We start from the raw sequence: 15623 nt of genomic DNA, 5'->3' as shown, positions 1-15623 counted from the left end.
ATGCATTGATCCATATGCTCAGTAATCCATATTCTCAATGGACTTTTCCCCCATAATAGATATGTTTGCATTTCCATTTTGGGATATTGTCTTTGCCTTATTTTGGAAAGACACTTGAAGACCCATGTTGAGTTGAGATCTTACTTCAGAGGGATTTATCACATTTTTGTTTTGCTACTTATTCTACCACTAGTTAGATTAGATGACTATTAGACTACACAAATAAAATTAGCAGCATATTATAATTTCCCTTTTTAGGAAAACTTAATACTGTCTGTCTGGCCTTTAGAAGGCCTTGTTTTAAGGGTGCACTAATGCTTTTTTTTTTTTTAATAATATCAAAAGTATTCTAGACCATTTTTCTGGAAGTTGGTTTTCTACTTGACAGCTACTGTAATTCTGTTCCTGATTCTTAGTGGAACATTATTGCATAAAGCAATTTCCTGTGATTATATCTTTTTAATATGCCTTCCAAATCATAACATATTTTCTTGGCCAGGAGTGCTTGTTCAGCATCCAGTTGTGACCTTGCAACTTTGCTTCGATAGGGTACCATGCATATACCTGGAAAATCCCATGTTCTCACCTTGGGTAGTTTCTGAATCTGGTTGGATGTTTTTACTTTTCTTTATATTATTAAACCTGAAATCTTTACCATTAAAATGGAAAAACACCAGTAGTTTTTTAGAACCTCCCTTGCTTGGATGGTGCATTGCTTTTGCTGGAATTCAACTTGCCAGGCATGCTTATAGGTTAATAATATGTTCATTTGACAGGGTCCTCAGGTCTTCACATTTAGATAATATCATTTAGCTGGAACCAGAGGAACTCTGAGGAATAATAACCCAGCAATTATATGTTCAGGTTCATTTCCTTCTTGTTCCTTTTTTTTTTTCATGTGTAACTTTGGGTCCTCCTCCCATTTCTACTGCAGATGCATAGATATTTACACAGCACAACAAAATGCTTGCTAAAAAAGTGGGTGTGGTTTTAGCTGTATTGGATTGATTTTCTAGATAGACACCCCCACCAAGCCGCCTGAGCCAGTTCTCAAATTTGCTTTGAAAGAAGAAAAATTTACCTCATCATTATCCCTTGAGGTATATAGAATGGTAGCTTATGAACAAATGAAAAAGATGGTTGCCTGCCTTTTAGTAGCATTCTGGAACACCATCTCCAGAAAGTAATTTAACAATTACTGCCCTTTATTTGTTGATGCCATTTTGTAACCATAAGGGAATATATGTCTGTAATAGAGATGATTGAGTATACAGTTTTCATATCCATTTGTAAAGCCATGGGCCTTTTGCAAATGAACTTGTTTATTTGTAAAATTCAGACAAGATCTGCCTCAATGCAGATGAAAACCAACTTTGGAGCTTGAAAAAAATAGATGATTTAAAAAATTTTTTTTAACAAAATAAAAATATTCAGTCTGGAAAAATTCAATTAAACAGACTCATATTTGGACTTTAATTTTTTGTAAACTTGCTATTAATTAAAAGAATATGTGTTAATAAACATTAAAATAAATTTTAATTATTCATGAACTTGAAACACGGTGCATGCTTGATTCTAACTCTACCAAGTGTTCAGTGTTATGGTTTAAAAAATGACTGTGTAAGTAAACTAGGAGCTTTAGTATCAAACTCATCCTAAGCAGAATTTAACTCAGAATAACATGTTCAGGCTTTTTCTGTGCTATATTCTGGATAACTGTTGTTTAAATATAGTATATTGTATCCATATCATAGTACAGCGGAGCTAGAATAAAACTAAGCTTTAAGCAAATGGGCCATAAGTAAAATGAGCTGAAACAAACAAATTTAGCATTATTTGCTTAAATGAGTACACTGCACTGATATTCTAGCTTTTTTTTTTTTTACAAAGAGAAGAAGATATGCTTGTTCTGATTATTAGCTTATATTTTGTGTATACCAGATTTCTTGTCTCTATATTAGTACATAAGAATTTTAGAATTGAGAAGGATGTCAAAAGGAAAGGCTAAGTGATTTGCCAGATTTCTCACAAATCTGTGTAAGGTTTAGTTCTAGAAAGTTATTTACAGTATGCAGTTCTTTCCATACTCACATACTACTTCCCAATTGTACTTTTTTTTTCATTTGGAAAAATAATTTAACAGATGGGTTAAAAAGAAATCATGCTCAAAAAATAAAGCATGTATTTAAATGAGCTTCCTTATTTAAACTTACGGTTACCATGCATTTTCAGATGAATACGTTCTCCATTTCTCAGCATAGACAAACCATTCTCCAATCAGTCAGAATTTCTATAATATTCATTGGAGTCATATGACATAAAAGGCAATTTTTATGTCTAATTCTTACAAGTCTAATGCTTTATTATTTTATCTTTTTTGGCTTATATTATTTTGATTTATATCATTAAAATGCCAGATCCGTATTTCCAGAGAAAATATTAATAATAACAATATTTATTGCATGCCAATGTGGTCCTTTACCAGTCACTTTACCAATATTGTATCATTAAATCCCAAAACAGCCTTGTACATCAGGCACTGTTCTTTCCATTTTACAGTATGGAAACTGAGACTCAGAGAGTTATGGAACTTGCTTAATCATATACAACTAGTAAGTGGTGGAGTTGGAATTTTGACCTAAGTCTGTCTGTCTCCAAAGTTAATTGGGAAAATAGATCATATGATTTCTTGGTCTTGTTTCTGCACTGAATGTGGAGCATAAGTAAATCATTTAATCTACCAATGCCTCAATTTCTCCCCCTCCAAAATAATACCTGAGCATAGCTGAAAGAATTGTAAATGCTTTGAGAATAAATTAAATGAAGTGCTGGAGGGGGAAACTTTATAAATTTAAGGTTCTGATTCTATTGTCTTGGCTCTGAAGTATTTCATCAACTGTTAGAATTTAGTATTTGCTCCTTAAACATAGCAATTACTGTCAATGATAGACTGTGATAGATCATAAATATTTGTTAAAATTTTATCAGGACTTCAGAATGTATTTATACATTTACATTTATTAAACTGACAGGAAGGCAATTTTGCATGGGATTAATTATAAAATAATAGTAAGTAGAGTACAGTTTCTGAATTTTGTGAAAAAGGTTCTGATCATTTCATTGCCTTTTGTGTGTGTGTATAATTATTATCTTGGACGGGACAAGATTCCTTAATTCTACAGTAACCTTTGGAGTACTCCCCCCACAGATCTCTTCTTGTCCATTTGGCTTATTTAATTGAGGACATTGAGAGTATTATTGAATATATATAAAGGACATCTTACCAAGTTTTAGAAAACATGGAGAGATGAAGACTTTTAAAACTTAACAAGTAATATATTTTAAAAAAACGTGGAGAGTATTCTGTTTGCAAGTGGATTGTATTCTGTAACTTTTGAATTGTGCTGTAAGAATGAGTTGTAAATAAACATAAAATATAGTAGCACGTTGTGCTGCTTTCCCTGGTGGTCTGTGGGGGAACGCTGTTGTGTGGGAGAAGAACGGAGGGGACTTTCATCCCTTCGTGTCCCTGAGCCTTCTGCTTAGGCACCCAGCAACCTGATTCCAAAGGAAAGTTCAGTTCTGGGAGTAGTAATTCTTAGCTAAGAAACATGTATGCACAAAGGTTTTGGGGCCCCAAACTAAATAAAAATTGATTAAAAATACAAATCATGACAGAGTAGTGGCCCCATATAATATATGACATTCAAAACTCTCCAAACATGGAAAATGCCAATCTACATTTTTTGGCCCAACATCCAGTTGTTTTTATAAAACTTTCCATAACCCTTTCATCAATATGCCAATATTTCCAGACACCACACTAACATAAGATAGATTAGTGAGGTTTCAAGCTTTTTCTGGACAAATGCCCTTATATCCTACTATCTTCTTTTAAGTGAAAATTTAAAACTTTTATTGCTATGCTTTTCCATTTGGGTCTGAATACATGTATTTGAATATATCCATTTACATTTGGAGGCTTCCATAGAAACATATTTAAAAAAAAACAAAAAAAAACACATTTTCTTCTTCTCTAACATTCCCCCTATCCCCTTTTCTCAGTCCACAACCCCTTTCTGGGCTAGAATAATTTTCTTTATATAAATGACTTGCACTATTAATGGCATTCTTCAGCTAGCACCATAAATCTGAGTTTTTATTAGTATTTAATTACAAAGAACCTCTTTCAGCCAGTAAGTGGGTGACTAACTACCAGTTTAGGGTTACAGCTGTCAAATTTGTGTGACTGTGGCAAAAATAGTTCTAATTAAGTGACTTGAGATAAGTTTTTAGGAAGGCTGTTGAAGAGAAAGAAAATCTTTTTTAAAAAGGTTACTGTGAGTGAATTTAATATATTTTTGGAATCTAAAATATCCATATACATATTTTTTTTCCTTTTTTATTATCAGTCTGACATATATATAAACGTTTTTGTTTTTGGTTAGGCCAGTAAAAAGAATTTATTTGGAAAATGAGGGAAAGAACAGTGCTTGCTGAGAAATGGGAGAGAAAGACAGAAATACACACCAAGGTTTGGTGGGGGTCCTGGCAGAGAGAGCCTATATAAAGATATATATATATAGTGAATATATATATGTATTCAAAGAGCCAGAATTAATTCATTGACAATCTCTCTTTTTGAACTTTTATTTTATCTTATTCATTGCTTGGGTAAAAATAATATTTACAGCACATTTTAATACCATAAAGAAGATTGAAAAAGTTTGTAGAAGAATTGTAAGAGTACAGTGCAAATACAAAGAATTTAAGAATTCTTCTCACACCATAGTTAAGGATCTTTTAAAAATTCATATTTTTACATTGTGCCACCCTTTTTTATTTATATTTCTCAAATAATTTCTTCTTCACAAAGGATACTTATTTTTAGTCTCAGTGATGGAGACACTGTGTATTAAAACAGAGAACAGTACAAAGAAAGCAGGTCCCACATCTTGGTGTTCTGCATAAACTGCTAGTGGAACCAGCAGGCATTTGAGTGTGCTTCTTTCTGCTCCTAAGACTTGTGAGGTAAAATGTATATGGTTGAAAGAAGGTCTCGTTAGAATATCTGGCTCCAGCCATTAATAAGAAGTTAGAATCTTGGAGTGGAATGGGAGGAAACTATATTTTTAAAGTTTCCCCAATGATTCCAATCAGGAGTGGAAGCCGCTGGAATAAATATTTTCATCTCTTCTCCATCTTCTGTTCTGCTTCCTCTTAGAATTTAGAGCAACAATGGATCAAATTCGAATAATCATTATGACTCTACATTACCATTGAGAACATTTTTCCATGTGTAGATAGGAGACACCTTGGCAACCTTTTGAAAGTTTAATGAGTATAATTGGCCTATGTAATAACCAATTAATTCTGACAGTGGAGAAGAGGAAACAAATGTTAGAGATAATTTGTAAGACTTCATGATCTGCAGTTTGACTACCTCTAGCCTAATGGAGCAATCTTCAGAATGAAGTTCCACATAATAACTAAAGAGGATCAAGGAATTATCGAAGTTAAGTTTTTGAAGGAAAGTCACTAAATTGTGAATTAAAATTTTTGTCTTAAACTGTGTTGTTTTGAATGAACTCGGGTAAATGTCTTGGGGATTTAACTGGTAACTTTGCAGCATTGGGGGCCTCAAATCTTTAGAGATGTTAACACTTCTGGAACTCTTCACCCAAGTCAGCAACTGCTTTTTGTTTCTTGTACCTGGCTTTGGTGACTTTTCCATTATCTCTTCAAAATTGTATAAAATGGTGTGAATGTAAGTGAGGAAGAAATGAGCAACTTCCAGGTGAATTATCTTCCTTAATTCTTCAGATTTCAGATATTTCCTTTTACTGTATCTAAGGCATTGACTTCTTACAGTGCCAGGATTTTTGTTTGTTTGTTTGATTTTGGTATTGTTTTGTTTTACACGAATATCTTACCACCTGCTCTCTCACTCTCTTCCTGGCTCAGGGGCAGTAAGATAAGATCTGAGATGGTAAGATGCCCATGAGAGCTGTGAGGGCAGCCAGAAAGGGATTCCCCACTTGGTTATACCAGACTCTGGAATGGACCTTTTAGTGTGTCTAGTTCAAACTACTCATTCCATTTCCCCTTACTTTGTTATTAGTTTTGCCAGGGTGACTCCTTCCCTGCTTTTGTCCCCGTTACAGCTTTATTTTAATTCAGGTTAGCCTTTTTCCAAGACTTTGCTTTATTGTGTAACATAACTATGCTGCTTATTATGGGGACTGCTTCCATAGGTAACAATAAAGGTAGTATTAAGGAAGAGAAATATCAGGGATAAAACATTATTATAAATGTATTTATCTAATCTTAGTTTACTTGTTTAGACATACTAGTGTTACTTTACCTGAATATATATTTCTTGGCTTTCTATGTATTTTTGCATAGATATCTGTGAATTATCAATTTTAAATGCACTTGTTTGTAGTTTGTCTGTAAATCAAAGGCTAAAATTAAGGTTGACAGTGACCTGTCTGTTTATTTGTATGTGGGCAATGATTTTTCAAAATGTCTATTTTTTTCAGGGGAGCAATCTAGTCTCTACATTAAATGATACTTTTCAAAAACAAGTGAATATTCACATTACAAACAATGACTCAGAATTTAGTTTTATTATTAATAGGTCGAATATCACTCTTGCAGTAAAATAAAATAAATTCTGCTCTTTAATCACTGGGCTTAAATGTGGTGTTCATCAAGTAGATTTTTCTAATATGTTTGAACTTATTTGTTTTATAGGCTGGAATAAAATAACATTTTCCTGTTGATGTAATGAAACAGAATAGATATGTTAGCAGTAGGAATAGAAATAATTCCTTATTTCTGTAGCATGCCGCTAGTTTACAAAGTGATTTTACAGTCTCTGTTAATTCTATTTTTTCCCTCTTCTCAGCCATGTAGTTTTTTAAAATTTATTTTAATTCATTTTTTTAATATTACTTTCAAAAAATGTGAGATCTCCATGAACCCCCCACCCCCTCACGCCACTACTCTCCCCATAGCAACATTCTCTTCCATCATCATGACACATTGATTGCATTTGGTGAATACATCTCTGAGCATCACTGCACCTCATGGTCAGTAGTCCACACCATAGCCCACACTCTCCCACAGTCCATCCAGTGGGCCATGGGAGGACCTACAATGTCCGGTAATTGTCCTTGCAGCACCACCCAGGACAACTCCAAGTCCCGAAAACGCCTCCACATCTCATCTCTTCCTCCCATTCCCCACACCCAGTAGCCACCATGGTCACTTTCTCCACACCAATGCCACATTTTCTTCGATTACTAATCACAATAGTTCATGAATAGAATATCAGTAAGTCCACTCTAATCCATATTCTATTCCTACTCAACCAATGTATAATTCTTTTTAAGCCTACTTTCTGAACATATTTGAAGCAGTTCATGAACTCACTTTCCCCTCCCAACTCTCCTGTATTGTACAGGGGGTAGGCAAGTTCCATCCCTAATTTTCAGATAAGAGTGAAGTTAAGTAATTTCTCCAAAGTCACAGACTACAGTAGTAGTAGAATATTTTATTTCTCTTTATCAAGCTGGTTCTCAGAAGAAGAATTGGTATTATTCAAAAACACTGAAGTCATTTTCTCTTGTCCAAGAAGGGTTTGAAAAGAAAAGAGATTTTCCATCTCTTCTGCAGGTCAAAGGTCTTCGTCAAGCTGTAAGGGAGGAGAGGACTAGACGGAACCTGAGGGTCACTTTCCAGATCATTTTGAGTTGGAGAGATAGAGCTTTGCCTGAGTTTGATATTTGAAATCAAGTAGCTCCCAACTCTTGCAAGACATTCAGCAAGATTGGAGGTGGGGTGGAATCTAAGGTTACAAGGACAAGCCAACATACCAGAAAGCCATTTACTAATTAAATAAGTGATATTTGTCAAAATTACCAGAGACCTGTGTTTAACTCTGTCTACTAACTGTGACCTTGGGTAAATAATTCCCCTGATCTCAGTTTTCTCAAAATGATGAGGACCTGAGATCAGTTAGAATTCTTTCTGTTCTTAAATAAGTATGATTCTGCACCATTTAAAATTGCACATTTCTTTACTTCCCTTCATTATTATAAATGATTGAGAGAGTTCAGTGGAATTTCCGTTTTTCTTCATTTGTTATGAATTTTTTTGAGCTGCTACTATGTTCTAGGCAAAGAGACTTCAATCAAGGAGCTCACAGACCACCTGTTAATTTCACAAATAACAAGAATAAAATGTTATTTGGACCATTAAGTTGAATTTGAGATTGTCTAGTTTTGTATATAAGATGCGAGTTATCTTTAAAAACTTTTATTTATACACTTTTACCTGGCAGAAGAAATGATGTAAGACAATAGTTCCTGTTGTGGTACTTAAAAATTTTCTGGAAGTTCTTAGAGCGGGATATATATAAAATGAAGTCATCGTATGAAGCTGTGTGGTTGTTGTTATTCTATATTTCAGATACTGATTTTGAGTTATTTTGCAGGCAGAAGTTTATTGTAGCTCCCTTATTTTCTGTTAGGTCCTCAGTGTACTGATAATACCAGGACATAGAAACCCACAGAGAAATATCACTGTGGTGTTGTTAATCTTTCTAAAGAGATCTGATGGCAATAGTGGTAGCTGCCTTTTGACTGCATGGCACTGTGATGAACGAGAGCCCACAGTAAATGCTTAAAGAAACCTCAGCAATTGGCAAACCATTCAACTATACAGCTAAGTGAAAATAAGGAACTGCCAGTGTTTTTCAAGTAGTAGTAGTATAAACTTCGTCCTTAATTTTGACTCCTGCCTCAAAGTGGGCCAGAATGCTGTATTAAACCATGTCACATCCTAAAACGACTAAAGCCAATAAAGTTAATGTGGAACAGGTTACTTGGAAACAGTAACTCCTTTCACGACAGAGGTCACTTAGGAAATGAGGAGCTTTCATTTAGGGTGGTCACCTACAAATCCTAAGGCTTCAGTGTGGGCTGTAAGGAACAGGAATCAAAGACTGGGTGTGGCTGGAGGAGAAAAAAGGCATCTGTGAAAGCACAAGCTGTAGTTATTGGGGAGGAGGCAGATGAGAGAGGACCAAGTGGCGGATGCCTGCTGTCTGACCAGAAACGCTATACACAATCTTATAAGGGGCTTTGTATGCCACATGAAGCTCTCACACCCAGTCATTTAACACAAGAGGCCATATCTCAGAACTTCTATACTGGAAAGAGGGAAGAAGAATTTGTAGTAGGTAAACATGAGAGCTGTTTTGCCAGTTGAAGGAAGCTTGATAATTAAGATGCAAGCCTCTTTAATCACTAAAATTGGCCAGCACACATGAACCTTCTGGGTTGTGTATTCTGTAATAAGTTATGTATAACAATTGAGTTATACCAATGATCTTTATAATTCTATAAAACTTGATTAATCAGGAAATTCAGATAAGTATGGTTTTTAGTTTTCATAACATTTTTCACTTAGAATCAGCTGAAAGGTCTTTCAAATTGTACTTGTTTAATTTCTTTTCTTTCTTGTCTTGGGTTAAAAAAAAAACAAAACCTCCCTCATTTTCCATCAGTTATCCTCCCGGGTTCCAAAATGAGATCAGGTATATATAATATATATAATATAACTCAAGATATTGCGGTCCCTTGGATCAAAGAAATATTAATTGAATAACTACTATGAGATAAATTTTAAATTAAGTGCTGGTAAAGAGTATTTTTATTTTTTTATTTTTAAATTTTTTTATTTTTTTTATTGACTTTGTAATAATATTACATTAAAAATATATATGTGAGGTCCCATTCAACCCCACCCCCCCACCCCTCTCTCCCCCCCCCAACAACATTCGTTCCCATCATCATGACACATCCATTGGATTTGGTAAGTACATCTTTGGGCACCTCTGCACCTCATAGACAATGGTCCACATCATGGCCCATACTCTCCTCCATTCCATCCAGTGGGCCCTGTGAGGATTTACAATGTCTGGTGATTACCTCTGAAGCACCATCCAGGGCAGCTCCACTGAGTAAAAAAAAAGTATTTTCTCTCAAGCAACTTCTCTTTTAGATATTTAATATTTAAGATTGATGCTAACAAAAAAATTAAGAGGACAATGCTAGATTCGGTGTAATAGCCTTTTATTTTGATAGGGATGGAGGACTTTGAGCTGGGCCTTGCAGGATACTTAGGGTTAGCTTAGTATGGATGGAGAGACATAGTTGTTGATGTACAACCTGCCATGACCAGAGAAGAAGGGGCAAAGGGGCTAATGGATAGCTGGAAATAAGGTTGACTTCAAAAAGGGCTTCAGAGTGAGGAAGAGATAGATGAACTCAGTGAAGGCTAAATAAGAAATTATGGAAGATTCTGTGAGGATGGAGGATTATGGGGAATAAGAGAAGCTGCAAGATCAGTCAGGGGCCTGTTATAGTAATCCAGGAGAGATGAAAGAGGCTTGGATTAAGATGGTTACAGAGGTAAATCAGTAAGGAGGAAAACAAGTTGGACAGTAGTACTCAACTAGGGGTTGAGGGGAAAAGATAATAAAAATGATTTTAACATTATAAATGTCAAAGATATTAAAAATAGCATTGCTAGTGACAGAAACAAGAAAATTTTAAGTGTGAAATTAAATAATACATATGTTCTAACTTAAAATATTAACTTCTAGAAATTTATCCTATAAAATATTTGTTTAAATACTAACATCTTCTATTAAAGTATTATACTCACATAACTTGTGATTAATAAAATAAAATATTTTAAATTACTGAATCAGATTCTGTTAAAATGAATAGAAATTATAAAATTATTTAAATAAAGTGTATTATAATTAAAATGAATTGTTAAAAATAATCATAGAGTAAATGTTAAAATAAATAAAAATGTTTATAAATATAAAGTTTCTTACAGTTAAATATTTAAAATAATCTACTAAATCTTATAATTATTTGCCTATAGCAGCTTACAAAGAGGAAGGTCATGAAGAAATGGGATTATAAAACTGTAAATTTATATAGAGAAAGAAAGAGAGCAAGGTAAAAAAAAAAAATTAGAGCAAAGTAGACTCCTAAAGAGAAGGCCTGGATTAAAAAGTAATGCAATGTTAAGGAGAAGGGGAGAAGGTTATTTATCAAGGGGAGAATGAATGTTCACTGAAAATAAGCTTTTACCTTTCACCATTTTGCCTCAGGAACCAAGAAATATAGGAAGAGAGAGACACAAATTCGGAATGATTCTGGCAAGGGATTAAGATCAGGACTTTATAACTAAATTGTGATGAGGGAATTAGAGTTGTATTACATTATTGGAGCTGTGTTTCAGAACCCTATAATCAGCTCTGGGTAATCCCATGCTGGGATGAAGACACAGAGATCAAGATGTGGCAGAAGGAAGGCACAGAAAATAGAGAGCTTGACTAGGATGCACAGGAAGTTGAGTCATTTACCTAGTTAATTAAGACACTCCAAAGATAAAAATCAAGGTAGGAGAGAAAGCAGAATGGGAAAGGGTAGGCCTAAAATCAGTGGTCTCCAACCTTACATAGTTATGTGCTCTCATCAGTAAGTATTTTTTAGCTTGAATAGCCAATATATGTATATTTATTTATTTCTAAATTGACTATATATGAAATTGTACTGATATAAATACAATATAAAACACACACATATACATAGAAATGGAAAAAAAAAGCTTTTTTTTGGCTAATGGGTAGAAGTATATCTTTTTATTTGTTGGTTGATATAATATTTGAGATAGCAATCAAAACTAACATTTGTGGAGCACTTTCATTTCCCTAATGCTTAGCAAAGTTTTTTTTTTTCAGTTTGATTTACTTTGTTTTTTTTTTAGTTTGAATTGTTTATCCACTTCTTTTTGTAACCAAGACATGCCACGTATCTGTATATGATTCTGTGTAATACTCTGCATCTGTTTCAGTGGGAATAATGTATGACTGAGTTGTCCCTTTCCTCTTTGAACTTTGGCCAGTGAGAATTTAAAACTTTCTCTTTTAATTACCATACTTGAATCACTAATAATTTTATAAGCAGGCAGTTGCTCTCTCTTTATAGATAATGCTTTCCCTAAAGTGCATTCCATAGTGTTCATTTTAATTTCTCAAAAGCATGGACAAACTTAGAATTTTTCCTTTTTTTTTTTTTTTAGGATTTTTAAATTTTTTATTTAATTCTCTCCCCTGTCCCCTCTCTACCCCCAGTCGTCTGCTCTCTGTGTCCATTCGCCATGTGTTCTTCTATGGCCACTTTTATTCTCATCAGCGACACCCGGAATCTGTGTCTCCTTTTGTTGTGTCATCTTGATGCATCAGGTCTCCGTGTGTGCGCAGCGCCACTCCTGGGCAGGCTGCACTTTTTTCACTCTGGGTGGCTCTCCTTACAGGATGCAGTCCTTGCACGTGGGGCTCCCCTACACGGGGGACACCCCTGTGTGGCACGGCACTCCTTGTGCACATCAGCACTGCACTTGGGCCAGCTCACCACCCAGGTCAGGAGGCCCTGGACTTGAACCCTGGACCTCCCATGTGGTAGGCAGATGCTCTATCAGTTGAGCCAAATCTGCTTCCCTCTTTACCTTTAGTATTTCCCTTGCCTACCTCAATCTAGCTTGGTGAGATATTTAGTTATGTAATGTTTGTTCCCTTTTGAAACTACATTCTCAGTTACAATCAAATGTATATTTATATTGCAAGTTGAGTGTATGCTTTAGAACAACTTTCTGTAGAGCCCCAGCACTGACTGGAGACCATGGCATACAAGTTCTTTACATGACTGACTAAACGGTATAGTGACAACTGAATGTGTTCACTTCAGAGGGTTTTTGGTATTTTCCCTAAGCTTACAGGTTTTGAAATTTTCACATGCAAGGTAACAACATCCTGCCTGGAATAGCCTACAGCTCTGATATCATGAGATTTGACCAGCTTGCTGTAAGGAAGAGTTTACTTCAGTACATAATGACCCCCAAGTTGCTTTATTGCATCAACATTTCTGAAGATAGAGTAGATACCTACCAATTCTAAACATCCAACATTATTTTTGTATATTAAATTCAAATATGCCATAGGTTAGTCTTCAGGATCAAACCTAGAAAAAGACGGTGACTTGGGCAATTTGTACATTGTACCAAGCATAAACAGGAGTTCTAGAATGAAACAAGAGCTTTTTAAAAAAAAAATTGAGTAAAATAGGTATACTAAGTTTTATATATTAATAAAAAACTAAGATGTGAAGTAAGATGAGAAGAAAAATTTGTTGAAGAAATATTGTACCTCTGATATTTAAATGTTAAAGCACTGTGTTCACATCTTAAAGTCACTCTAATGTTTAAGAACTGTAAACTTTCATTAATAGTTTTACACACTATTAATTCCACTATTTTCAATACAAATTTCCCAGTCCTTTAGGACTTGAAACTTTTCTCTGGAATTCATGAAAGCTGTGACATTAGGCTGGTAACCACTCCCATTATTCCTATTTGCACTGTTTTCTTTTGCCTTTCGCCTTGATCCCTTGTTCACACCTCACTACCTAGTCATGGTGAGTTTAGCTGCCTTAACACATGACCAAACTCAGTAACTTTCCTTGTGTTCTTCCTGCTCTATTTTGGTGAATGTCATTCAAGTTCCTTTGATAAGATAGCCATACATGCCAAAGTATATAGGTTATCTGTGTGTAGCCTGCACAGCTGAAATTTAAGACCTATTCCTTATGATATGTATTCATGTTCCAATGATTTATAAAGCTTTTGAAGGATCCTCTGATATCTGTAGCTTTCTCTTATTTGAAAATGTGCTCTAACAAGCATCCACGTTAATGGAATGCAAAAATAAGACAAGGAATAGATGGATGAAATTCATTTGGACTTTGAAGACTGGTTAGAGATTGTGCATGTCAGCATATTTTATAGACTCATAAAGGGAAGCAAACCTGTAGAACAGAACACCAAAGGCACACTGCTGTTGCAACAAGCATAATACTGTAAATGAGTATAAACCCCCCTAACAGTCCTGCTCTCTAAAGTACGGTTGTTTTGAACAGGGTCTTTGTGATTGCACATATCCTGAAGGAGAAGTTTTTCTCTCTGCAGAACCACATGCATTTTCATGGAAGCTTCAGGGTTAAAAACACTTCTGGGCAAGACATGAGTGAAATGTATAGACAAAAAGGCTTATGGGTTCAAAGGCTTTTTCTTCTCCCTTTTCCTCTTTAAACCCAATTATAATTTAATGCTATGGAGTGGACAGGTCAAGAATTTGACCTAACCTAGTAGTAAAGTTGACTGGGAAGTGCCATGAATATCAGATCATATACTCTAAGGCAAATTGATTATTTCTATTTCTAATTGGGAGTAGTCTGTTCACTCAGAAAGCCCATCTGTTTCAGTTTGCTGGCTGCTTAAAGTAGATATCATAAAATGCATTAACTTTAACAGGGGGAATTTATTACCTTACAAGTTTACAGTTTTGAGCCTGCAAAAATGTCCAGATCAAGCCTTTATGAAGACGATTCTTGCTTCCTGCAGACGAGCTGTTGGCTATTCTTGATGACTCTGCCACATGGAAAGGCACATGGTGGTGTCTGCTGCTCTCTCCCTTCTCTTCCAGGTTTTGTTGATTTCAATTTCTTGCTTCCATGACTTTCTCTCTTGTCTTTCCCTATTCATTCCATTTATAAAGGACTCTAGCAAGAAGATAAAGACCAGTCTTAACTGACATTACCTATTCAAAATGTCCTCCTTACAATAGGTTTACACCCGCAGGAATGTATTAGTTTTAAGACTATGATTTTCTGGGGTACATACTGTTTCAAACTACCATACTATCCTTGGAATTCTGTTCTTATGGTCTTATGCTCTTATGTGTATGTATGTGTGTGTGTGTATGTATGTACCTATATTGTCTGTATATACATGTATATAAATATATTTATTTCTTAAAATCTTTATTTCCATTTTCATGTTCTTTTTAGAATGTCTCTCTTGAGTTTTTTCCCAACAGTCTTCAGTATATTGAGGTTAAAATATTGCAGTTTTACTATAGTATATACTTGAAATATATAAGTTATATATATATATATATATATAGTATATATATAAGTATATATATAAGTATATATAGTATATATATATAAGTATATATATATATATATAGTATATATATAAGTATATATATAAGTATATATAGTATATACTTGAAATATATAAGTTAAGGCAGGGGTCCTTAACTTTTTTGTTCCATGGACCACTTTGTCATTGGGGTGAAAACCATGGACCCCTTACTAAGTCCTCACTATACTGTGTATTATTTAATAAACATGTCACACCCACACCAACACATCTCCATGAGGATAATGATTTTTGAATTTCAATTCAATCTCACAGATCCCTTCTTAAGAATCCCTGTTTTAAGGGGAAGGATTGTTTTAATAAGGTTTACTTAAGGAATGGATACTTTTAATAAGTATGTGAAACTGGAAGCAAAATGTGGAAGTTAAAAGGCATTGGCATCTAGAAGTTTAAAGGATCATGCTACGGAACTTTTTGGTACCTTGTAGCTGTAGCCTGAGGCTTGAGCATACAGACCTAGTAGGTGAGAGAGG

At 34.6% G+C, this 15623-nt stretch overlaps 1 protein-coding gene across 14 annotated transcripts in view; it reads left to right on the top strand.

Moving 5' to 3' along the window:
• ANK2 (ankyrin 2) overlaps nt 1–15623 on the top strand; it is a 624289-nt gene that overhangs the window by 349869 nt on the left and 258797 nt on the right. The gene's annotated exons all lie outside the window — the stretch shown is intronic.

This window comes from Dasypus novemcinctus, chromosome 1, assembly GCF_030445035.2.
Source record: "Dasypus novemcinctus isolate mDasNov1 chromosome 1, mDasNov1.1.hap2, whole genome shotgun sequence".
Taxonomy (NCBI): domain Eukaryota; kingdom Metazoa; phylum Chordata; class Mammalia; order Cingulata; family Dasypodidae; genus Dasypus; species Dasypus novemcinctus.
The sequence above is the reverse complement of the archived record's forward strand: the minus strand, read 5'-3'. Positions and strand labels throughout refer to the sequence as shown.